The following is a 24,204-nucleotide window of genomic DNA, read 5'->3' as shown; positions in this document are numbered from 1 at the left end:
AGGGCAGTGGTGGTTGACATCAGGATTTTGTGGAACAGAGTTCCTGGGTTCAAATCTCAGTTATTCTGCTTCTAAATCAAAGGATCTGATCATAAATAAGTGATTCAACCTCTCTGTGACTAAGATCCCTCAACTATAGATGCGATTAAAATACTTCCAGGGGTTGTTACAGAGATTGAGAGAGGTGATACACCTTAAGCACTTAGTCTGACGTCACAAACTTTATATTCTTAAATGACAAAACTTCAGGAAAAACAAGAAGAAGTGTGTTGTCCATATGAAGGAAAAGGAAAAGAAAACTTCACTCTGAGGCTACAGGGATTGAATATAAAAGATCTTTAACCTCCTTCTTAACTTATTTCAGACCTATTCTTACCTCTATGCCTTTGTCTATACTTTTCACCTTGACTTGGGTAAGTTGTAGAAGGATCTTTAGTTGAATAAAATTTACAAACAAGTAAGCAAGCCAACAGAAAACTGGATCTGCACAAATGTTTGCTGATTGACAGTATAACACATGTGATTGAGGGCACAGAGGATGGCATCTCTAAGGTGGTGTCTTAATCCTAGGACAAACCAAGCAGAGGGTGATGACCTATAGTTCCAGGTTACAGTGATGCCATACCTACCCTCTCAGCCACTAATTTAATAAGACATTCATCCCCTCTGGGGAAGGCATATCTTATAACAGGTAAGTGATCCCCCAGCCCCTGCATTACCAACCTAGTCCTTTGCTGAGACTAGCACTGAAAATAATCCTCAGAGAGGGACCTGGTGCCAAGAATCATATTCCATTTCCCCAGGGGCAATAACCGGAGGCCCTGAATCTTTGAGTATTTGGTCCATACTCTAGGCTACAGCTTGAGTAAACTTCCTGAAACACAGCTCTGATGGGAGATTACCCCAACTGAATAACCTCTAATAGTTCCCAGAAGTCTAGAGTCTGGGTGTGGCACTGGAAGCCCCTTAGAGTTGGTTTTCACTTATTCTCCAGCTGTGGCTCCCTCAAGCCCAGATTTCTCAGGGTTGCTTCCCAGAACCGGCTGCTTCCTCCCAAGCACTCCATCTTGGCCATGGTCCCTTCTTTCCCAGGTACTCTGGCTCACCTTCCTCAAGGACCCCCTTTTCTCTTCTTCTGCCTGGATTCCTTCTGGCCCTCCATGACAGGCTGATCCCACCAGACTGTGATTTCCTGTCTGGCTTCCCTCTGGACTGGGCACAGGAACGATGGGCTTTAACCAGCACTAACCAGCTCAGGGACTAGCAGGGAGCGAGGCAGGGCTCAGTAGCTTTGCTGATTGGATGAGCCCCAGCATCACAGAGTTCAAGATGGACTTTAACACTATTGAAATTGGGTAACTTTTATTTATTTGTTTATTTTGGGTGCTGGGGTTGGAACCCAGGGTCTGGTGCATGTTAAGCACCTGTTCTGCCACGGAGCCACACCCCCACCCAGGTCATGTTTTATGTGGAGACTCTGCCCGCAGGTTTTACTTAAGTGTATTTATTCAAACATTTCTGAGTTCATGATCTGCGCCAGGCACTGAGTGAATAAAACAACATCCCTATCCTCATGGGGCTTATGTCCCACCAGGGGGAGATAGTGAATATGAAAGAATTCAGGCAAGTACACAAGATCCATTCAGAAGGATGAGATGGCATGTGGTGTGAGAAGGGATAATCTGGATTCCAGAGGGCTTCTCAGGGAGAACCTCAAAGACACAGGAGGAAGGGGAAGGGGAGCAGGTAAGTGGGCTGGGGCCTCTTGGTTTAGGGATTTGACTGCACTGTTTTGCTGAGTAGTGAACCCTTTCAGGGCAAGAAGTCAGCCTAGGGCTGGTGTAGAAAAGGGTAATTGACAACCGAGGGGCTGGGGTCCTCAGGGGTCCACAGCTACCCACCTGGGGAGTGAACAAAAAAGTTTCCCCCAGCACAGCTTTATACCTGAGCCCCTGCTGGACCTGAGTAACATCATAAAAAAAAAAAATCCTTCTTCTGCCCTCAGGTTTAACTTCCCTGTGAACTAGAAGATGTGTTAATCAGTGGATGCCCAAGGAAGGTTGGCATTCTACAGGGTGAATTCCTGTGCCCTGAGCATTAACCCACTGTGGACCAGCTCACAACTATGGCCCTCACATGCTCCTGGCCACCCCCTGCTTGCCATTTTCTACAGGAGTGGGGTCCAGACACTGGGCCACACGTCACCCTCCTCCTCAGCCCTGGAGCAGAAGGCCAGGGCATCTTGTCAGCCCCAGCCACTGCATATTTAATTAAAATGGAATCACAGCTCACCCAGGAACCAGGGAGGGGCTGGGATAAAACAAAAGGTCCTTTCATGGTGGGAGCTGGCTCCCCTTACAGAGGAGGCCATGGGTTTATTCAAAGCCTCTGGTTTCAAACTCCAGACAGGACAGGCAGCTTGGTTCCCAATCAGTAGGATCTGCAGCACTCTCCCTGCCTGTGGCTTAGCAGTACCTTCTCTGCTTGGACAGGTGGCCTGTGAGTGACTGCATGGAACTGCCTTGGGGCACCTAGGGGTCACTCTGCCACTCACTTTGCTTTCCAGAAACCCGCTTTTTGTGTCTATGAAGAGGGCTGAGTGAGGATTGGGCGAGTGCAATAGTGGGGGGGGGATGATGAGCTAGAATGAGGGAGGCGACAAAAGAAAACAGACAGAGGTCACAGAGAAGCCCAGGTGAATTCCTGGGGCAGGGCAAGGCTGAGAAGTCCCCCAGGAAAGAGGCTGGCTCTGCAGTCATGGCTAATTACCATGCAGCTAAGGACCCACCTGACCTGCTGCCCTGCATTCAAACAATACCCCCAGATTCCAAGACCTAGAAAGCCCCTGAGCCTGCAAAACAGAGGAGGTCCCAAGGTAACAAAGGGTGTCAGCTGGCAGTTCCCCTGTGGGTGCTGTGTGCCTACTGTGCACTGAGCACTGCCCTGTGGCTGGCCCCAGTGGTCTCTGAGGAGGAAACTGGCTGCCAAGTCTGGCAGAGGGCAGGGGAGGTAACCACAATCTCTAGACAGGAAAGGGGAAGACGTTCCCAGAGGCCATGGTTGGAGCCGAGTGTGAGCAAGGACGCTCCAGGAACACTCAGAATTGGCACAGATGAGTCAGGTTGGGTCGTACCTTGTGCCTGAGGCCTATAATGGGAACACCATCTGGCTGGTCCCCAGGACAGGCTCTGAAGCCAACCACAGCATAAGAAGCATCAGCCCTCTGAGAGGAGGCGGGAACGTGGAGGGAGGGGAGCCTGGGCTCTGCCCCATACCAGCTCTGAGGCCTTCCCCTCCCTGGGCCTGCCTCAATTTCTTCATCTATAAGATGGAGGGCATGATCTGCTCCCTGGTTGTGGAGTAATGGTGAACTAGAGGTTCTCTAAGAACCTTGCAATCTAATATTCAGTTGGCCACTCAGAATCAATCTGTCCTCCCCTCACCCCCTGCTACAGCTCTTCCTATGGTCAAGAGCTGACCAAAGCCCAGCAGGCGAGGAGAGGGCCATCTATTATGCACACACACACATACAAGCTCACGTGAGATGGCCTGAAGGGGGAGACCAGGAGCCTGGAATTTACAGCTCAGACCTCAGAACAAGCCAGAACTCAGACTCTGGGAGAATTCAGCGAGACTGATCCCACAAGGAGCCATCCTCCGGTTCCCGCCTCCCTTTTCTCCTGGGGAGAGAGGGGAGCTTGCTTACTTTTCTTCATTTCCCCCTAACTAAGCCTGTTCTTGGGCACATAATTCATTAATATGAGATTAAAGGGATTATAGGCTGCTCCACTCTAAGGTGACCCAGGGCAAACCTGAGGACATGCGTGAAGGGGGCCTCAGGGATGTCCTCCCTCAGCGTGCAGAGTCAGAAACTGAGGCTTGGGCAGCCGTCCTGGAAAGCAGAGGGGGGCAATACGGTGACACTTCCTCTGAACCCCCTTCTTGCCTCCTGCTCTGGCCTCTGCCCCTCCCCACCATCATCACAAGGGACACAGCACCAAAACTGTTCTCACTTTCTGAGTCACAGAATGTGGGGGCCTGTTCTGCAATCGCACTTGCTCTCCATGCTCTTTTGTTCTCCTCTTGTAGGCTCTTCCGCTGTCAGTTCTGGAAGGGTCATAAGACCACTCCTGGGAGTGGCTTTCTGTACAACATGACCCCAAATCGCAAGGTTCAGAGAAGTGTTTTTTAGGAGGCACTAAATGATGAAACGATACCAACCCACGGCGTGGGAATGGGTTCCTGTTCCCTTTGATTCTTGCTGCGTATCTTCAGAAAGAAAGGCTCGCTCAGGATTAATGTGCCTTCAGCCCCTCCCACCTTTGCTGAGCCCTCTCTGCTAGCCAAGAGAGACAGAGCAGACCTCAGGCCGCCACCGAAGGCAGAACTTAATCATATTATTATTATTAATTTCTTTGTATTGATTTTGATGGATAAGCTTCTACTTATTTGTAAAAAAAAATGCTTTTAACTGTTGATGGACCTTTATTTCAATTTATTTGTTTATTTATATGCAGTGCTGAGAATCAAACTTTGTGCCTCACACCTATCAGGCAAGTGCTCTACCACTGAGCTACAACCCCAGCTAGCTTCTATTTATGACAAGTGATATTATTTCCATTTAAGTTATTTAAGTTGCATAGTAAAATTTTTTATTTTTATTTTTTATTTTTTTTTTAGATAATGGAAACAAGTAAAATGGTGACCTGATGAAAAGAATAAAGGGTAAGGCTAGGGATGTGGCTTATTGAGAGTGCATGTGTCTAGCATGTGTGAGGTCTTGGGTTCAATTCCTAGCACTACAATAAATAAATAGATTAATTTTTAAAAAAAGGGAAATGGTGTGGGTGGTTTGAAGATATAATCAAAACAAATGACTGATGCTGGGAAAAACTGATATGAAGGGCCAACGAACTCTACCTGCCTCAGGTGAGCTGGTGGCACCTCTGGGATTTGGAGGAGGCCACACCCAGCACCACCCTCCAACTTTCCCTCCTCCTCCACTCTGGGGACTGATCCATTCTTCTCCCTGTTCTGGGCCTCCCTCTCCTCCTCCTCCTCCTGAATGCTCAGCTCCTTCTCTTCCACCTCCCCCTCTTCTCCTTTGTCCCTAAACCCTATGAAGCTCTAGTTTGGACCATCCTTGCACTGATCAAGGGGCACAAACCTGAATTAATGGGAAACCACTGGGAGACGGCTAGAAAGAATGAGCCCTTGTGGCCAGCCACGGTGACCCTTGCTGAGTGAACCTCCCTCCCCTGGCAGCTCACCTTCTTTGGGCCTGCCTCTTCTCCTCAGTAAGAAAATGACAAGGACTCCACTCCCCAGGGACTACTTGGAGGCTTAAATGAGCCAATGCCTCTAAAATGCCCAGCCCCGCGCCTGGTGTACTTAGCAGATGCTGGCTACGGCTTGGTTCTCTAATAGAATGCAGTAGTTTCTTTTTCGAAGGATCCAACATTGCTGTGAATGTCCTTGCTATGTTCGGTGACACTCTTGACAGCAGATGAGAGTCTTAAAACTGCTTTAAAAATAGATACGAAGCCATTGATAATGTGTACACTCATTGTTGGAATGAAAATGCTGCTACTGAGAGCCTGGCCTCCTAAGTGGGCTTGTTAAGCCATCAATCTGCTTAGCAAACCCTTTTGTCCTCTCAAGTGCAAGTGAGACCCATGTGTGCAAGAATTCAGGGCGACAGAGCTCAGACTGGCTCCTGGGAAGGAGATGTTACTAATGTGGGAACTTCAGGGCCTGCCTGGGTAAGCAGGTGTTCTCTGCCCTATTTCTTCCAGCTGCCCAAATCATGGAGTAGGAGGATGGCAGGTCTTTTATAGTCAGCCACAGTCCCCACCACTCCTTAGTTCTGGCTCTAAGTATCAATCCATCTTGTTGCCCTTCAGCCTTTCTAGAAATAAAACCCAAATCCGAACCCAAGAAGGAAACTTCTTATCCTTCAGGCCACAGAGCAACCACAAAGACCAGGATCTTAGGGAACCTTGAGAGAGTGAGAGGTCCAGCTGGGTGGGGGTGTCACCTGTGCCTTGAGCTCTCCCTCTCCTGAGAGCTGCATATTCAGCCAGAGTGGGTCCCTTGGGCATCTAGACTCAACAAAACCTGAACCAGAGTCACTGCCCCTCCTCCCACTATCCCCACACTCTTCTCCCAGATTCCACACTTTGGTGAACAGTGCCCTGGAGCCACCCACCTGGCCCAGGAAACTGATGGGCACCCTGGTCTCCTTTCCCTTCGACTCTCCAAATCAATCTCTGCATAGATTTGAACCCTCTGGAATCCTTCCTCTCCTCTCGCCCCAGCTAAGTGGTCCAGACTCCCCTGACCTCTGTTTAGAGTCCTGCTGAGCATCTCAGCCCACATACCTGCCTCCTATTTCCCTTTCCCAAGTTACCCTCCACACAGCAGTTGGAGGGATCATGAGACCAACTGCCCATCACTTCATGCCTTTGCCTCTAACCTTACAATCTCCCTGAACCTTTCAGGTGAAGTCTAGGCTCTTCAACTCAACTGTAGAACAAGGTTTGACAGGGCTGGTCGGTGGCCCAATGGTCCGACACAGCCCTGCTAGCACAGAGCTTTACCTCCTCTCATGCCATGAGCTACCTCCTGCCCCACTGTGAGGCCCTAAATCAGAGCTGCAAATTGGTAGCCCCCAGGTTATATTTATTTTATTTGACTTCCCCAGGTTTCTAAGTTGGGAGATTCCACATAAAACCCTGGGTTCCTGGAATCTCTTGAAAACTTAGAAGACTTGGCAATACTAGGCCCTTAAGAGCAACCATTGTGTGGAATTGGGCCCTACTTTCCTTTTAGAGCTGATAAGCACTTTACAGTCAGCTGTAGTCCCCACCACTCCATATTGTCTGTTTTTCTCACTTAGCTCGTGTGTATGGGCCCTGGGGATACCAGAACCTGCTCCCCCTGCTCCTGGTACAGTGCACTTCCTGGAATGTCTGTTTCACCATGTCTGATGGCAAACATCGTCCTCTTACATAAGATGCCTCTTTAGAGCTCTTTAGAGCTTTAGCCTCTTGTCAAAACATGCTATAGCCTTCTGTGCCCCGCATATTCAGTATATATCTCCTTCCAAGCCTGGATGGCAGCAAACCCCCCTCATGTATGAATCCTTCCATCTTTCCCCTTAACCTGATCTGTGCTGGACTAGCCAGCCCCAGGCAGCCTGTTCTAGGCATCCTGGCACTTGGCCAGGAATCAAGGCCATTCCAAATGGTCAAGATCAAGCATAGGCTTTTAGGGGCCACCAATCTTCCCGGCAACATTTGCATTCAGTATCTAGAGAATCTGCCCACAGCAGGACATGGTACCCCTTTTTCCTATTTGTACTTAAGTCCCAGCAGTGAGGGTCAGACCAAGCATGCAATAGGTGCAGGGTAAGCTCCCACTGTATAGGATACTACAATCTCAGTGACTACATGTGGGCCCATTAAGACTCTGGAGGGCATGTGGGGGACACAGCTGGCATTGACTCAGCATGCCCAGCAGCATGCCATGGAGCCTGCCAGAGTACAGCACCGTGAGGGCCTGCAGATGAGGCTGTTTTACCTCTCCTACCCCCACCTCCATCTGCTCCTCCCATGTCGCCTCTCTCATTAAGAAGTCCCTTCACATACCCAGGCCCCACGGTCAACTTTGAAATCACCCCAGACTCTCCCTTCCCCCTCACCGTTGGTCCTCGTCTCTCAAACTCTGTCCTCTGTCCTCCACCTCCAGACTCCACTGCCCTGGCTCAAAGTCAATGCCTCCTTGAATGTGAAAACGTGGCTTTCTCTCTCTCACCCAACTTGTAGGGCAGATTCCTATGACACAAAACTGACTGCGAAGTGCTTGCTTTAAAATTTTCAGTGCCTCTCACCTGTCTGAGGATCAAGTCTAAGTTCCTTTATTGGGCATCAGAGGCCCTTCAGCATGCACCCTTGTCAGTATTTGCTCATGTCTGCCAAGCCTGTCACCACACACTGTCACATTCTGTATGTCCAAATCTCTTTATAGTCACTCATAATGTCTTGGCTGCCTTTGGTCCTCTGAGGAGCTCCTACCCAGCCTTCAAGACCCAACTGAAATGGCCCATCCTCTGTAAAATCTTCTCTAGCACCCTGAAGATTCTGGGCAGACCTTCTCCCATCACAAATTGCATAACACTAGATGGTTGAGATAATCACCCTCCTGGCAAGCTATGGGTATTTCTGGGTAGAGCTTCTGTTATTGTCCTCTTTGAATCCCCTGATATCTAGCAGGGAGCCTGGCATGTCTAAGGCCCTCAATAAACATCTGGCAAAGAGTAAGGGAAGGAGCTAAGGTCATTCGGGGAAGTCCTATAACGGCCTGGCTTTGGGTGCCAGCCAACAGCAACCTTCCTTCCCCAGAATTCTGGGCCACCTCAAGTTTGGGCAGAGCCAAGTCTTGCCGCTGCTTCACAGAATTACCAGGAAAGTGCTCTCGAGCTATGACCTCCTTCAGTCTCAACAGGAATAGTCCAAACACAAGCAGCTTCTTCAGCCGTGTTTTTCTGGAAGTCCCGGAGCCAGTAGCTCCTCCTGGCCTCTGGGGACCCACGGCACCGGTAGTCTCGCTCACTTACCCTCCAGAGTGCGCCCTGGGCAAGCTCTGCAGGAGGAGTGGGCTTGTCCCAGCCCTGCACTCCAGGGCTCCAGGGCTCCAGGGCTCCAGGGCTCCGAGGCTTCGGCTGCGGGGTCTGCAGAGCCAGGAGCTGTTGGGCACTCTGGCTGCCAGGAGCAGAGGCGCTTAGAGTCGCTGCTGCAGAGCCCGCAGCCGCCCCCACCCAGGACTGCGGCTCTGGCAGCCGCAAGGAGCCTGGCGGCATCGATCAGTCCTGCTACTACAAGCCTCCTCGGCACGCCTGGCTGAAGCCCGGAGCTTCCCAAGTGTGTGAAAAGAAAGGGAAAATTAAAGAAACACATCTAACAAAGCCCACTGGAGGGGATTTGGACAGCAAACCATTTGCCAATACAGAAACGCCACCAGATCGGGCCAGGGAGGCCCCCCTGACAAGTATGTGTGAGGGGAGTGAAGGCCAAGGGACTCCGGATAATGAAGGTTAACCCTAGAAGAGCCAGCAGCACCACCAGCATCAGGGTTCTGGTCTTGCTCCACTTTCATAGGTATGCCAGGCCATCACACACGACGAGCAGCAGCCCTTGCTGGTAACACCAGCATCCTTTAGTGTCTCAGGGCTTAAGAAGAACAGAACTGGCATCTAACAGGCTGTGTCCCTGCAGTGCCTGCTGTAGATTCACGGGTCAGTGGGCTGTTTGGCCAGATGCACAATAACCCGTTATACCGCTGGCTCATGCTCCGAGGGCTGGACCTCCCTATGTCTCAGCCCCTAGCACACTGTGCAGCCTCTGATGTCAAGTCATGTTCCAATTTCTATAAGAGGGCTATCATAGTTCTGGAAAAATCTAGGATTCAGTCTATAATCTTACCATCCCAGTCAGAGTGTCTATTTCTGATTCCTTTGTATATATGATAGAAAAAAAAAACCCACATACAGTATGACTGCATATGAACACACACACACACACACACACACACTTTTCCTGGCCCATTATTCTAGGCTCTGACATTGGCCATCCATCTGATGATCCCATTCCTTGAAACCTGACCATCAATTGTGCTCTCTGCAACTACAATGTCTCCATTTCCTTCGCTTATTTTGTGGGGATAGCCCAATATGGGAGTATGTCTAGGATCCTTGGGGCTCTTCCAGGGTTTGAGGTCAAGGATTCCTAAAGTGGGGCCAACATGTACTGCATTTGAGGAGACTGAGCTACTGGGGCTTGTAAAGATGACGGAGTGGGAGGAGAAAGCAACAGAGGGGCCACGTGGGGAACAACGTCAACATGGAACCCAACATCCAGCCTGAGAGAGGATGCTCAGGAAGGGCAGGTGCAGCACACTCAGACCCAGGCTGTGGTCCCGTGGACCAGCTTCCCATCCAACACTGGCCACTCATCACTAACTTGTCCAGAGCAAGCAACTGAGCCTCTCTAAGCCTCAGTGTACCCACAAGTGCATCAGAGAGAGCGACGCCCACCCCGTTGAGAAGTAGAACAAGTCTTCTATGAAATCATGAGCAGCAAACTCCCAGCTCAGTGCTCCGCACATTGCAGCTGCTCCACAGACCTGGTTTCCTCTTTCCTAACTGTCCCTTCCCCTAGATCTCCCAAGAGGTTCATAGAAGATGCTGAGAACCAGTCAAGGAGGTTCCAGAAAACTGTGAAATACGACCATAGCCAGAAACAGGCCAAGGAGGCATGCAAATGAGGACTTCTGGCAGGCAGCATGGAGCCCCCTGGGAAAGAAGAGCAGGCTCTGGGTTTTTAAGAACTGGCCCTGCAGCTGCCAGGTGAGAGTGGACACCCCAGGAGGGGTAAGGAAGTCCCCAGACTCACACACTGCCTGCCTGCAGATCGCACATGTTTTCAGACCCAGTCCCCCAGCCCAAATTTCAGAACCTCTTTTAAAAGGACATATGCGTAGGTGTGGCACATGATTCTCTCCTTCTAGAGGCTTCTCCTCATCCCTTCTCCCACCCCCCACTCTCCCACAGAGTCTGTGACCACACCACTGACATATTCACAGCACAGGAATAGAACATGAGGGTCATGCATTTCCAGGTGATCCTGGATGTTCAGGTTCCATACTGAGAATGTTCTAGGTCTTGTTCACTCTCCAGGTGTTTGATGGAGCCAGGATTCCTAATAAGCAAAGGTGAGTCTTCACCCTCCCTACTTCATATCACCCTGGGTCTTTTCCCTCTGCTCCCTCCTTCCCTCCTTGCCTTCCTTCCTTCCTTCTGCTTTCATGGTATAGCAAAGATTGGGAAGGAAATGGGCAACAGCTGCAAAAGGGAATGTTGGGCCAATTTCCCTGGGCCTCAGTTTCCCCTCTGTGAATAGTGGCATGGGAAGGCCCCTGACTGCCTGGCTACACCATGTGTCAAGGCAGGCAGGACTGTGCCCCTGCCAGGAGGACCGGCTGGAGCGCCTCTTTCAGCAATGGCACTAGCTTATATAAGCACCTGCAGCCCAGCCAGGCTCCCCCCACAGTCCCTCTTGCCCTTACTCAGGTGGGATGCACCCGCTGTGCTAGTGGGAAACAGGACTTGTGGGCTCACAGGCCTCCGTAGAGCCGATACACTGCAGAATCAAACAGCTGCTTCAAGTGGCCATACCTCCTCCGTCTCCTGACTTCTCAGTCTGTCACAATGAGTGGTGTGCCCCACTCCCGAGTGACAGTCGTGATGCTTGGCTTTGGCTGGACATTTTTCTTCCCAAATATTATTTCAGGTCATACTTATGCACCCTGGCAGGGGCGGCCAGGGCCCACTGCTCCCATTTTACAAAGAACAATGAGGGTTTTGAGCAGAAACGCAGCCTGCCCTCGGTGTGTTTTTGGAGCAGGTTGTGGTTGCTGAATGTGGCAGAGGGAGTGGGGGCTACAGCCCTCCCCCAGGAGGTTCCTCTCAGTCTCCCCTCTGCCTCAGTCCTGTCCTCCTTGCACCATGTCCTGACTTGCGGGGGGGCAGGTGACTCTCCCCTTACCAGATGAAGACAGGCCAAAGGGAAAGTAGCCTGCCTGAGGCCACATCACAGGTGATCTGAGCCGAGTGTGCTCCAGGGTGACTGTCACTTTTCTGAGCTACTCAGATGGGATTTAGGAATGGTCCCACTTCTGCTCCATATGGGTCCCTGCCCAGGGCCCTCTGCACTCACTGTCCCTGAGTCATTCCAGCCCATTCCTCCTCCCTACTAACCCTTGCCTGAAAAATCCCTGGAAACTGGCCTTCATCTCTAACTCTGGAAATGCCTAAGGATGGACTGGATGTAAGCTTCGGTTTTCTCACCTGTAAATGGGGGACCATGTCAGGACCCTAAGGATTAATGGATTTCAAGGGCCAGGCACACAGAAGGTACTACACAGAGATAATTGAACTAGTTGTGACATCTGCCCTGATCATCCCGTCAGTAGTGATGTTGCCTTTCCTGTCACCCGCATAGCATTTCTCCAACATGTCTCCAACACACTCTGAGCTCCCAGAAGACACCATAATTTCTGGCTCAGAACTGGGCACACAGGAAGTGTCAGATCATGCTCTCCAGCCACCAGACATGCGGTTGGAGCTCTCACCTGACCTGTTCCTGGGCCCACAGTCCCTCTGGGGTCTTTGTTCCCTGTCTTTGCTTCCTTATTGACCATTATCACCTTGGTCATCTCCAGTTGGCCCTCATCATTTCCCTTTCCCTGTAGCCACGTGGCTCAAGGTTTCTGTGGCCTCCATCTGGCCAAGTCCAGCAGCCACTGATGGTCCTCTTCCTTGACTTGCAGCAGCATTTAATGTCACTGGTCAGCTCTCCCTGTGGACCACTTTCTTGTGGACCCTCCTCCCTCTCTGGCCCTCCTCCTCTGTCTCCATGGCTGCCCCTTCTTTTCTCCAACCACTTACTAGAAGCCTCCAGGTGCACCCACCTGCTCTTTTTTTTTCTTTCCAACTGTACTCACCTCCTGAGCTATCATCACCAGTCCCATGGCTTTTAATAAGATCAATATAATGATCTTTCCCTGAGCTCTGGACCTCTAGATCCAACTGCCTGCTATACATCTCCACTTTGATGACTTTTATTTTTTTTAAAAATTATTTATTTATTCTAATTAGGTATATATGATAGTAGAATGCATTTTGATTCATTGCACAATTGCAGAACAGCTTTTTATTTCTCTGGTTGTACATGATGTAGCGTCACACCATATGTGCAGTCATACATGTACCTAAGGTAATGATGTCCATCTCATTCCACCATCTTTCCTGCCCCCATGTCTCCTTCCCTCCCCTCCCCTCCCTCCTCTTGGACCAATCAAAGTTCCTCCATTATTCCCACACACCCCTCACCCCCAATATGGATCAGCATCCACTTATCAGAGAAAACATTCAGCCTTTGATTTTGGGGGATTGGCTTACTTCACTTAGCATGATATTCTCCAACTCCATCCATTTACCTGCAAATGCCATAATTTTATTCTCTTTTAATGCTGAGTAATATTCCATTGTGTATATATATATGACAGTTTCTTTATCCAATAATCTATTGAAGGGCATCTAGGTTGGTTCCACAGTTTAGCTATTGTGCTATAAACATTAATGTGGCTGTGTTACTATAGTACGCTGATTTTTAGTCCTTTGGGTATAGACCAAGGAGTGGGATAGCTGAGTCAAATGGTGGTTCCATTACAAATTTTCTAAGGTATCTCCATACTGCTTTCCAGATTGATTGCACCAATTTGCAGTCCCACCAGCAATGTAAGAGTTGCATTTTCCCCCACATCCTCACCAACACTTATTGTTGTTTGTATTCTTGATAACTGCCATTCTGATGGGCATGAGATGAAATCTTAGAGTTGTTTTGATTTGCATTTCTCTAATTACTAGAGATGTTGAACATTTTGTCATATATTTGTTGATCAATTATATATCTTCTTCTGAAAAATGTCTGTTCAGTTCCTTAGCCCATTTATTGATTGGATTGTTTGGGTTTTGGTGTTAAGTGCTCTATCTGACAGCATGTGGCAAAAATCTAAACACCTTGAAGTTTATACATCCAAAACATTACTCTCCACTTTGCCCTAGCAAAATATTTCCTCCTTTCCAAGACTTCTGCTAATCCTGGTCAATGGCACCACTATCCATCCTGTTAAATAACAAAGAATTTGACTGGTTTTTGTCCTTGATCTTTGGGAGGGAAGCCTTTACATCACCTGGAATTTCCCAAGTGATAAGATTGCACCTGAGTTCATGCCAAGGTACAGCATGTAGAGCTGAGCACCAGAAACACGAACTATGGGATTAGAAGGGAGGTGCTTTGAGCTATTCAATCTTGGGGGAGAAGATGGACTGGAGATTGAGTTCAATCTCATGGCCAGTGAGTCCATCGATCAGTTCAGTCTATGTCTTGAAATCCTAATGAAACCTCAGGACACCAAAGCTCAGCAGAGCGCCTGATTGGTGAATACATTAATGTCTCAGGAGGGTGGTGTTCCCTGATTCCCTGGGGAGACGGCATGGACACTCTGCGTTCAGACCTTTCAGACCTCTGCCTGTTGTGTCACATCATTTGGCTGGTCCTGATTTCTATCGTTCGTAATAAAGCTACAATCATAAAGACAGTACTTTCCTAAGTGCTGTCAGCTGTCACAGTGAATTATCCCACCAGAAGGATCTGGTCCGAAGTGCCAGTAGCTTGGGGATTCCACATGTGGCTGCCATCTAGGAGGAGGCAGTCTTACTGGGGACTTAACTATGCCCTTTAACTTGTGGGGTTTGTACTGATTCCTAGTGTCTTGTGCTAGAATTGAATGGCAAAACACTAGATGGTGTCAGGGTGTCACTTGGTGACACCCCACATGTCACCCTTGGTCCTTCTCATTCTGTCTCTCCCACACCAGTGTAAGAGTAGGTGCCGTTAGTTCAAATGTCACCTCTATTCAGAACATGGCCCTTCTCGCCTGGTTCAGCCCTTGTCATCATTCTCCCATGATACAGCAACATCCTCCCTGGGCCCCCTGAACCCACCCTTCCCCCTTCAGTCTACCTTACAGATAGCAGCCTGGAGTTCCCTCCCTGCTTGAAGCCCGGTGTGTCCCATTTCCCCTGGAATTAGGACAGAGCCTTCGGTATCTGGTGCCTCTCCTCCTTCTCTGACCTCGCTTCCCACCGCTCTCGGCCCTGTTTGGGATTCGGATTCTTTGATGTTCCTTAAACACCCTAAGCTTCAGTCTGCTTCAGGGCTTTGGCTTTCTCTTGGAAATATTCTGGAATGTTCTTCTGACACCTCATTACCCTCCGTTCTAGTTGGAAAGTTCACCTCCTCAGAGAAGACTTCCACCTGCCAGCCCTTCTCTCTCCTTACCCTGCTTTATTCGTCACAATAGCCCATGGGACATATTATGGCTTGTTCATTTGTTCACTAACGAACTTTCTTAGTGGAATGTCAGCTCCCTGAGGTCAGGGACCTTCCTGAGGCAGGTTTGTCATGTTCTCTGCTGTATTTCCAGTATGTGGCTCAACACTCACTTATCAAATGAATGAATAAATGAATGAATTAAAGGTTCCAAGACACCAGGCAGCCACAAGGAAAGGCACCGTATCAATGACTTGGCGCCTCATGGAACACTTTGCTTTCCAGCTGATTGTTATAAAGACGTATTTACACAGATGTGGAAGGAACCTCAAAAGGGCTTACATTTTTAACAGTGTGAGCAAAAGCAAAAATATGTTTGGTTAGTAGCTAGCAAACAGACACTCTCAAAGCAAAATTGCCAGGTCATTTGCTTCCAAAGTTGCTGAGAGATTAAATAATAAAACACAATTGAGAAAAATATATTCAACATGTCCCATGAGTTGGGTTTCATCTGTTTCTCCCATTTCCTAGTTGTGTGACCTTGAGCTGTAGCATCCTCTCCCTGGACCTTAGTTTTGTTGTCTGCAGAATGGGGAGAACAATAACACCTCCCGGCCTATGTCACAGAATCCCTGTGAGAGGTGGGACAGTGGGAGATTCTCTAGTTACTCATCTGCTTACATCTGCCAGGACAGGAAGCCCCAGGACATTTGGACAAGAGACATAAGGAAGTCAAGACAGAGTGGTTATCTAGAAATATTAGCCATTTCCAACCTCCCAGGAAAATGGCCGAAACAAAAGATTTTGCTGAATCAGAGGGAAATGCTAAGACCAAGTTGTGAGGTGTCATGGGGCCAAGTTTACTCAATCAGCTGTCTCTTCCACAATGAAAAGATCCTAGGAACAGTCCTGGGTCCCACCCTACAGAGCAAGAAGATTGGAAATACAGAAGTTGAGAGTCACTAGGATGCAGAGAGAAATGGGGTGCTGGTGAGGTCAGAGGTCAGAGGTGAAGGCAGAGGGCAGCATCATACAGTCACCATCAGCAGGAGTTTGCATTTTAGCAGGAAGCTCTTGGAAGGTTACATCCAGGAGTAATATGAACTGGTTTATGATTTTTAGATTGTTTTGCTGTGGGTTGTAGAGATTTTATGGGCCAGCTGGAAGGCTGAGGCAGAGGTCCAGCAAGAAACAGTGGTGGCCTGGACTCTATGGTGGCTATAGGTGGCAAAGAGTTGGTGGAGGGAAATTATGGTCAAGACATGGGCAGAAGTGGAGGGGGAGTCAAGGGTGATTCCAGGTTTGGGGTGTAGGCAAGGCTAAGAAGCAGGGCATTGGAAGATATTTGTGGGTGCCATTGCCAAACTCTCACCCCATGCTGAACTCCAACAGTCCAGCTGCCAGCCCTTCACAGTGGTTCAGACCCACAGCGACCCTAACAGATTGTCCATCAGGGCTGGGGAACTCGTTACAGCTTGTGTCAATGTCCTGAGTGATAAAGCATTGCTTCTGCTAAAATCAACAACTTCTATCCTCCATATCCATCTTCCTGTTGCCATGACTCAAGTGGGACCCCCACAGGATCAGCTGCTGGAGGCTTGTTCCCTCAGTATAGGGGTATGGAGAGGTGGCATCTTTAAAAGGTGGAGCCTAGGGCAAGGTGAGTAGAATATCGGGGCGCTGCCCTGGACAGAATTAACGTAGTTCTTGAGGACTGTGGTTAGGTTAGTTCCAGGGACAGTGAGTTGTTTATAAAAAGAGCAAGCCTGGCCTCTGAATCCCCTGGCTTCCTGTCAAACCATGTGATCTCTTCCTGCATGTTCCCACCATTGTGCTGCCATCTACCCTGAGACCTTCACCAGAGGCTGAACCTAATCTTGGACTTTTAACATCTAAAACTGGGTGCTAAATGAACCTATTTTCTTTTCCTTCTCCTCCTTCTCTTCCTTCTTCTCTTCCTCTTTCTTATTATTTTATTTTTTTTGGTAATGTTGGGGCCTGTGCATGCTAGGCAAGTGCTCTACCACTGAGCTATGACCCTGACCCCCAAGCCTCTTTTTTTTTTATACAATGCACAGCCTCAGATATTTTGTTATAGCATCAGAACAATGACTAATACAATTGTCCTATTCCTTCTCTGCACCACTGATTTTATCAATCAAGATCACTTTTGAGTGGATAATAATAAATATTAATTTATAAATTGAAGTTTTAACATCTAGAGCCCATTTTAAGTATTCTTTTTTTTTTATAGCCAACTCCTTGCTTCTCACCTCAGCCAAAGAACTTGACAGTTTCTTAGTAAAATAAATTTTTGCAGGCTGAATTATTTTGCTCTGACCTTGAGCACCCCTTTATGGTGGATGGGATCACCTAGGGAAGGCTGCACAACTGCTTTTGGACCTTGCTGGAGAGATGAGGAATAAGTCGTCAGGTGAGTGGTTTTCTTGAGCATTTGCATCATACCTCACCGGGTCCTCTTAAAGATGGGACCATGTCTTCTGCATCTGCACCCACCTTCCTCCCTCAGTCCCACTCCAGATCCAAGCTCCGTGTTCTGCAAAAATAGATGGCCACAGTCACCAGAAGAGGCTGCCCCTATTTTGGGCTGAATTGTATCCCCTCAAATTCCTTTGTTGAAGCCCTAGCCCCCAGTACCTCAGAATGTCACTGAGCAGATGGTCCCTGACTTAAGATGGCTCACTTACTATTTTCTGCCTTGGTAATGGTGCGAGGGCGATATGCATTCACTGGAAACGGTACTTCCAGTTTTGAATTTGGACCCTTTCCTGGACCAGCCTTATGTGGTACAGTCTTCTCTCTGGCAATGACGGGCAGGGTGGGGCGAGCCGCGGCTCCAGCCAGCCCGGCCATGGCAGCGAGCTCTGTCGCTCAGCAGGCTGGCTGCATTTTATGCATTGTCAACTTTCAATATGGAAGAGCATCTGTAGTTGGAGGTAGGGTCTTTAAAGAGGTGACTGAATTAAAATGAGGTCCTTAGAGTGAGCCTTGATATCCAATCTGATGGATGTCTTTATAGGAACAAATCCTGGACACCAACAGACACCAAAGGAAGAACATGGGAAGACCCAGGGGAAGGCACCTTCTGCCATCCAAGGAGAGATTTCTCAGAGGACACTAGACCTGCCAACACCTTGACTTTGGATTTCCAGTCCCTAGAATGGTGAGAAAACAATTTTCTGTGGTGTAAGTCATTCCTCTGGGGTATTTTGTATTATGGATGCCCTAGGAAACTAACATAGACCCCAAAGCCAGCACTCTTAGGACCACAGTTCCAGGGACAGAAGGGAAACAATGTGACAAGGACACTGGCTTTGGTTAAAAACATATTTTGAGAAAAATCATGCTTTAGAATGAAAAGTGACAGCAGGACCATTTTTTCTCATATGGGAGATCGGCAAAAAAGTCTATGACCAGGACACATGGGTGGGAATAGGCATTTTCTTAATGTGACTACTCTTCTGATTATATAAATAGCAAATGTCTCCCCATGGGAAATGGAGAAAAGGCAGAAAAGCCCAAAGAAGGGAATACATGACCTGGATCTTCCTGCACTTCTGTCTCTGTTTCTCCGATCTCCTTTCCCTCCCTGCTCTCTCCTCTTTCCGCCTTGCTCACTTGTGGTTTTTTCCTGCATATTTATAAAAACAGTTAGGACTAACTTTGGCAAATCGCCTTTTCCCTTAACACTGACAAGTGAAGATGACCCACTACATTATTAAAAAATTCATCTCAAACACAGACTGCCGGAACCTCCATACCTGCATGTGCCACGATGGGCCTCTGCCATCCCTGGCTGCTGAGCCTTCTCATTGTTTTCTATTTTTAACTAATATAAATAAACAACTAATATAAATAAATATCCTTGGAGATAAATCTTTGTACACATCTTGGGCAATTTCCTCAGGGCAAAATTTTCTAGAAGTAGAATTACTAGTTACTTATATTTTGAAAGAGGAAAAATCTTTAAAATGTTCTAGTCAGTTATGCATTTTCTGGGGTACAACTACATCTGACCACACCTGTTCAAAGATTCTTAGGGTCCATGTTGTAATTTTAAACATCTACCAAAAAGAAAAGAAAAAGGAAAAAGGGAGAAAGAGGAAACCTAGATTATCTGTTGATAGCACAAGAAAGTGACATCCAACCTGGCAGAAGAAGAGGTCCCCTCAGGTGGGAATTCCAGGAAGAGCACAGGAAGAGGGGACCCGGTTGCATTTACAACACTCTGTGAAGTGGGCACCCATTTTACAGGTGAACAAACGAGGTGCAAAGTGGTAGAGCCACTTACTTGCCAGCGGACACCAATAGCTTGTTAAGAAGCAGCAGTCAGGGTTAAATTCAGTTTTTCCTGACTCCAAAGACCAAGGGCTTAACCATTAGCCCCACCACCCTAAGGCAGGGTCTGTGGTCACTGGTCTCCTCACCACAGGCAGGGCAGCTGGACAGGGCAGCTCCAGGACCAGCCCACATCAGTCCTGCTCTGCCTTCCCATCATGCCAGCAAGACAAGGATGTGGGTGTGCAGGACTGGGAGGATGAGGGTGGCCATGTGCCCTTTTCTAGGGAGTACAAGCTGACAGTGGCTGCCTGACCCCCACCAGGTGACAACCAACATGCTTACCCTGCCACACTCATCACCACAATGACCTCATAGGCCAGCCACAGTGGTGCTTCAGTCCAGAGAAGAATATACCAATAGGACCATGTCTTACAGGTAAAAGTAGGAAGGGACACAAGGACACCCCAACATGCTCATGGCACGAAGGTGATGAAATAGAGTCATTTTCTCCATTTCCTAATCTTCTAAAACACGGATTTAAAAACAGGGATGCAGTGGGTCTCTGAAGTCAGAAGGTCCTGGATTCCAATCCTGCCTCCTACTCACTGGGTAACCTTAGGCAAGTCACTGCATTCCTCCTGCTAGACAGGGATCATCCTTCCACCTCATGATCTGAAGGAAGAGATTCCTGTCACATCCTTAGCACCATCCCTGGATCAGGGAGGAACTCAGCAATACCAGTTCCCACTCAGATAAGCACCTTGCTGACCCCTGGAAATGCAGAGGGTACAGCTCCTGCCTCGGAAGGAACAGAGTGTGACAAGAAAGAGCTAATGACAGGCTGAGGAGATGAGCACTGGAGCAGAGATGACAAACCAAGTCCACATTATTTTCAGAAATATCACGATTTGGGTCTCTTGTTCCTGGTTGCAAGAAAATGAAAGGGGGAGGCATTGGGGGGATAGGGGTAGGTAAGAGGAGGTACTGGGGAGTGAAACTAAAAAAATCATGTCATATGCATGTACGAACATGCCACAAAGAAATCACCATGCTGTATAATTAATATGCACCAATAAGAATAAAGGAGGCCCGTGTACCTTCTCCAGTATCACCGTTTGCTTTTCCACCAAGACTTACCTGCCCCACAGTCCAGCCCCAAAGCCCTACTATCCGATGGAGTTAATCTGGTCAGATAATTTCTACAACACACAATGAAGTCCAGGGGTTCCTAGACTACCTCAGACAGCACTTGGGAACACATGAAAGTAACATGCATTTATTACATAAAACGCCGAAAACCTCAAGTTGCCCACAATCTCTTAACTTAGAAATCGCCACAGCTAACCCACAGATGACATTTTGATGGAAGCTCGAAAGGCTTCTTCCTCATCCCCTCCCAGGGGATGACGCAAATGGTGATGATTTAGGCACCTACTGGGTCAACTGGGAGCGGGTGTAGGATGCGGAAGTCTCCCCTCCTATCAAACTCCCTGGAGCGACTTCTGATCCTGTCCAGGAACAAAGCCAGCTCTGCACACACCCACCCCAGGGAAGGAGGGTGCCAGGGAAGTAGCAGCCTGGGGCTGCTGGCAGCCATGTGCTGGCTGGTCCCAGAGGACTCCCAGGGCAGCCCCCAGGACAGGGGCTGTCTCTGCAAATGTTTATTTGTAAACAGATGTTCTGAGCCTCAGGCAGGCTTTCAGAGCATGGTGAGGGTTCCAGGCCGCTCCACAGAGCACCCACCGACTCAGGACAGGGACCAAGGACAACACCTCCAGAGCCAGCTCAGAGTCGTGGCTGAGCTTCCAGAAATGTCCTCTGCAGGCTTGCAGGCTGGTCCCAGGCTGAGCCAGTGCCCTGTGTACAGTGTTCCCCTTTCTCAGTCCTCCCTGTAACCACCACCCCCACAGGCTGACTCAATGAGATAATAATGGGCAATTAATCTGATGGAATTAAAAGATACTAAAGTACGAGTGACTGGTATAATAACCATATGACCCTCATCAGAGTATTGTTCTTTGTCTCAATAAGACATTGACAAGTGTACCTTTCTTTTCAGGGAATACCACACCAAGGTAAAGCTGTTAACAGGCAGGCTCTGTGGTAGGGGGTGGGGGACTGGGAAGCTGACGTCACCAGAAGGAAACTGATCCACACTACAGCTTTCAGACCAGCGTCCAGCTTCCCTCTTCCTCTCCTGCTACCCACAGGGTTTGGGGAGTGGCAATAAGAGGTATCGGAGGCTGGGGTGGTTTGGGCAGGGGTGGCTGACTGCACACACAGGTGGTTTGCAATCAAGGGCCTCTCTCAATCTGGGCTGTTGTCATTGCTAATGTGTGTACACAGGGGCAGATGGGATTCTTAGAGCTCTCCAGGTGAACCAGAGGTTTGGGTTGTTACACTCACCTGTCTTCTCCACTTCTCCCAGTCCACGCTCTGAGTGTGGGGAACTCTATAAGAAAACGAAATCAGAAAGGTACATCAGGGGGGCTTGTATTTTTCCAAGTCACAGACTAGTGGCCAGAGATTCAGATCAAGCTGCAACAATATTTAGAATTTAATATTTGAAGCAATTCTAGCATTTAAAAACTGAAGGATTTCAAGCAGAAGATAGGCTTTTGGGCTCCTCTTTGGAGATGTGAACCTCAGAGTTTCCCCAATGCCCAGCATCTGGCCCCTGGAGGCTGGAGCCCACAACCCCTGCAGCAGCTCTGACGATGTGACCTACAAGGTGCAGGTGGGCTTCCTTTTTTGTAGACGCCTCTCCTGACCTTACAGTTTCCTCCTGTCTCTTTTCCTTTCTCCTTATCCAGACCTAGAAACCCAGAATTCAGGAGGGAGAAAGCCAGGCCAGTCCCTTGGAGAAATTGAGGATAAAGTCACATTCTGCACAAAGCTGGTGACGGCACTGTTGTCCTCACTCAGGGTTCCTTTTCAATATCTGGGGACACCTGCATCATTTGAGGAGTTTAACCAAGACAACAAGGAACCTCCATGTACAGTGCAGCTCCCTGGGAGAGCAAAAGTGGGGGGTCCTAGAATCTCTAGTCCTGGGAGGAGAGAGAATGGGTTCCAGACCCAGGCACAGAGAGAGCTGTGTGGAAAAGACGCCCCCCACCCCCCCCCCATAGCAGTTGTCCCCTGTGGTCAAGACAGGAAGCTGGCCCCAGGTGATTCTGAGGGGTGAATCTGGGAGACTAAAGACTGGACATCTCTGCCCCACCACCCTCTACATTCTGCCAGATCTCCCCATTGGCCACACCTAGCAGCAAGCCAAGAAGTCTGGTGAGGCAGCCCACCCAGGCCATGGGAACATGGCAGGCTGGAAAGGGAAAGAAAGCAGACTTCTAGAGGCGAATGGCAGCTGTCTAGCCCAGCAGCTCTGCCTCCCTATATTGTCTTCACCCACCCATCCATATCCATCAGGCTTCAAGCCAAAGCTAGCCAGTCCTGCAGTGTCTGAAGGCTGATTCCATCCCAATGATTATGAATTGGCACTGGGTGCTTGGTGTCCACCCTTTCTGCGACTCTGTTCTGCTGGCCTGAGCCTATGTGGCCTGCTCCTTTCTCCAGGAACCCATCTCCCAGCCCCACTCTGGCACCAGGAGCCCAGCATGTACCCTTATCTTTCCTGCCACCTCCCCAGACTGTTCCTTTCCTCGTACACCCTACAAATTCTTCTCACTATTGAGCCAGGCTGTCCCTTTCCTGGAAAAACGGCCCAGCCCAGAACTCACAGAGATCCTGGAGCAGAGCTGCAGGGAACCCACAGTCACGGGGCTGACGCAGCAGTCACAGAGCCAGAGTGGGCAGCCTGGACGCTCCCTCCCCAGATCCCTTCTGGGAAAAGCACCAGCCTGACAAGAGGCAGTCAGTTACATATAGGATTTTGTAAAACACCAAGCTAGAAGGGATCATTTCTTTAGCATCTGTATTATTATTATTTTTAATCGATGGAGAAGCTGAGGCCAGGAGAAGGGTGGGACTTGCAATGGTCACACGGCCAGAAAGCAGCAGAGTCAGTGGTGTGTTTGCCTGCTAGGTGGTCCCTTCTTCCTGGCCTGGGACACATGAAGCCACCCTCATGTCAGGAGACTGGAGCTCAGCTGGGATTGTTCACCAGCAGCCTTCCAAGCAAGGCCAACCTTGAGTGATTCCTTTGAGCCACACTAGGCTCCTTCACTCCTCACCCCGTCTCTCTGAGGCAGAACTGTCATGATGCCCATGCTACAGAGGAGGAAGCTGGGTCTGGAGAAGTTACCTCACAGGCCTAACTCACACGATAGGTGAGGGCTGGAACAGAGGCAGCTACGTTCCCAGTATGGCTAGAATATCAATGAGGGTCCCCAGCTAGTGTGCTTCCCTTCTCCACTGGGCCTCCGCTGGGTCCTCATGAGCATCGTCCCATTCAGTTTTAGTGGGAGAAGCAGAAGCCACATGGTGAATTAGATGCTTCCTGACCATTTTGCTCCACACACTGTTTCTTTCTTATTTTTTTAAATATACACTTTAAATTTTTACTTGATACCTAATGATTGTACATATTTATGGAGCACAGTGTGATATTTCTTTTCTTTTTTTGGTACTAGGGATTGAACTCAGGGGTGCTCTACCATGGAGCTATATCCCCATCCCCTTTTATTTATTTATTTGTTTGTTTGTTTGTTTTTTAAAAATATTTATTTTTTTAGTTGTAGTTGGACACAATATCTTTGTTTTATTTAGTTATTTTTATGTGGTGCTGAGGCTTGAACCCAGGGCCCCGCACATGCTAGGTGAGTGCTCTGCCGATGAGCCACAATCCCAGCCCCTTTATTTTTTTATTTTGAGACAGGATCTCACTAAGTTACTCAAGCTGGCCTTGAACTTGCAATCCTCCTGACTTGGTCTCCTAAATCTTGGGGATTATAGGTAGGTGCTACCACGTCCAGCTAGTGTGATATTTCAG

At 48.8% G+C, this 24,204-nt stretch overlaps 1 protein-coding gene across 11 annotated transcripts in view; it reads right to left on the bottom strand.

Annotated features, from left to right (window-relative positions):
• Positions 1-24,204, bottom strand: part of Atp2b2 (ATPase plasma membrane Ca2+ transporting 2) — a 342,527-nt gene that overhangs the window by 241,965 nt on the left and 76,358 nt on the right. For all 11 annotated transcript variants that reach the window (XM_078033478.1, XM_078033481.1, XM_078033480.1 and 8 more), the window contains exon 2: positions 21,663-21,708. The gene's annotated coding sequence lies outside the window, so the exon portion shown is untranslated. The remainder of the gene's footprint in view (positions 1-21,662; positions 21,709-24,204) is intronic.

Source organism: Ictidomys tridecemlineatus, chromosome 16, assembly GCF_052094955.1.
Source record: "Ictidomys tridecemlineatus isolate mIctTri1 chromosome 16, mIctTri1.hap1, whole genome shotgun sequence".
Taxonomy (NCBI): Eukaryota; Metazoa; Chordata; class Mammalia; order Rodentia; family Sciuridae; genus Ictidomys; species Ictidomys tridecemlineatus.
The sequence above is the reverse complement of the archived record's forward strand: the minus strand, read 5'-3'. Positions and strand labels throughout refer to the sequence as shown.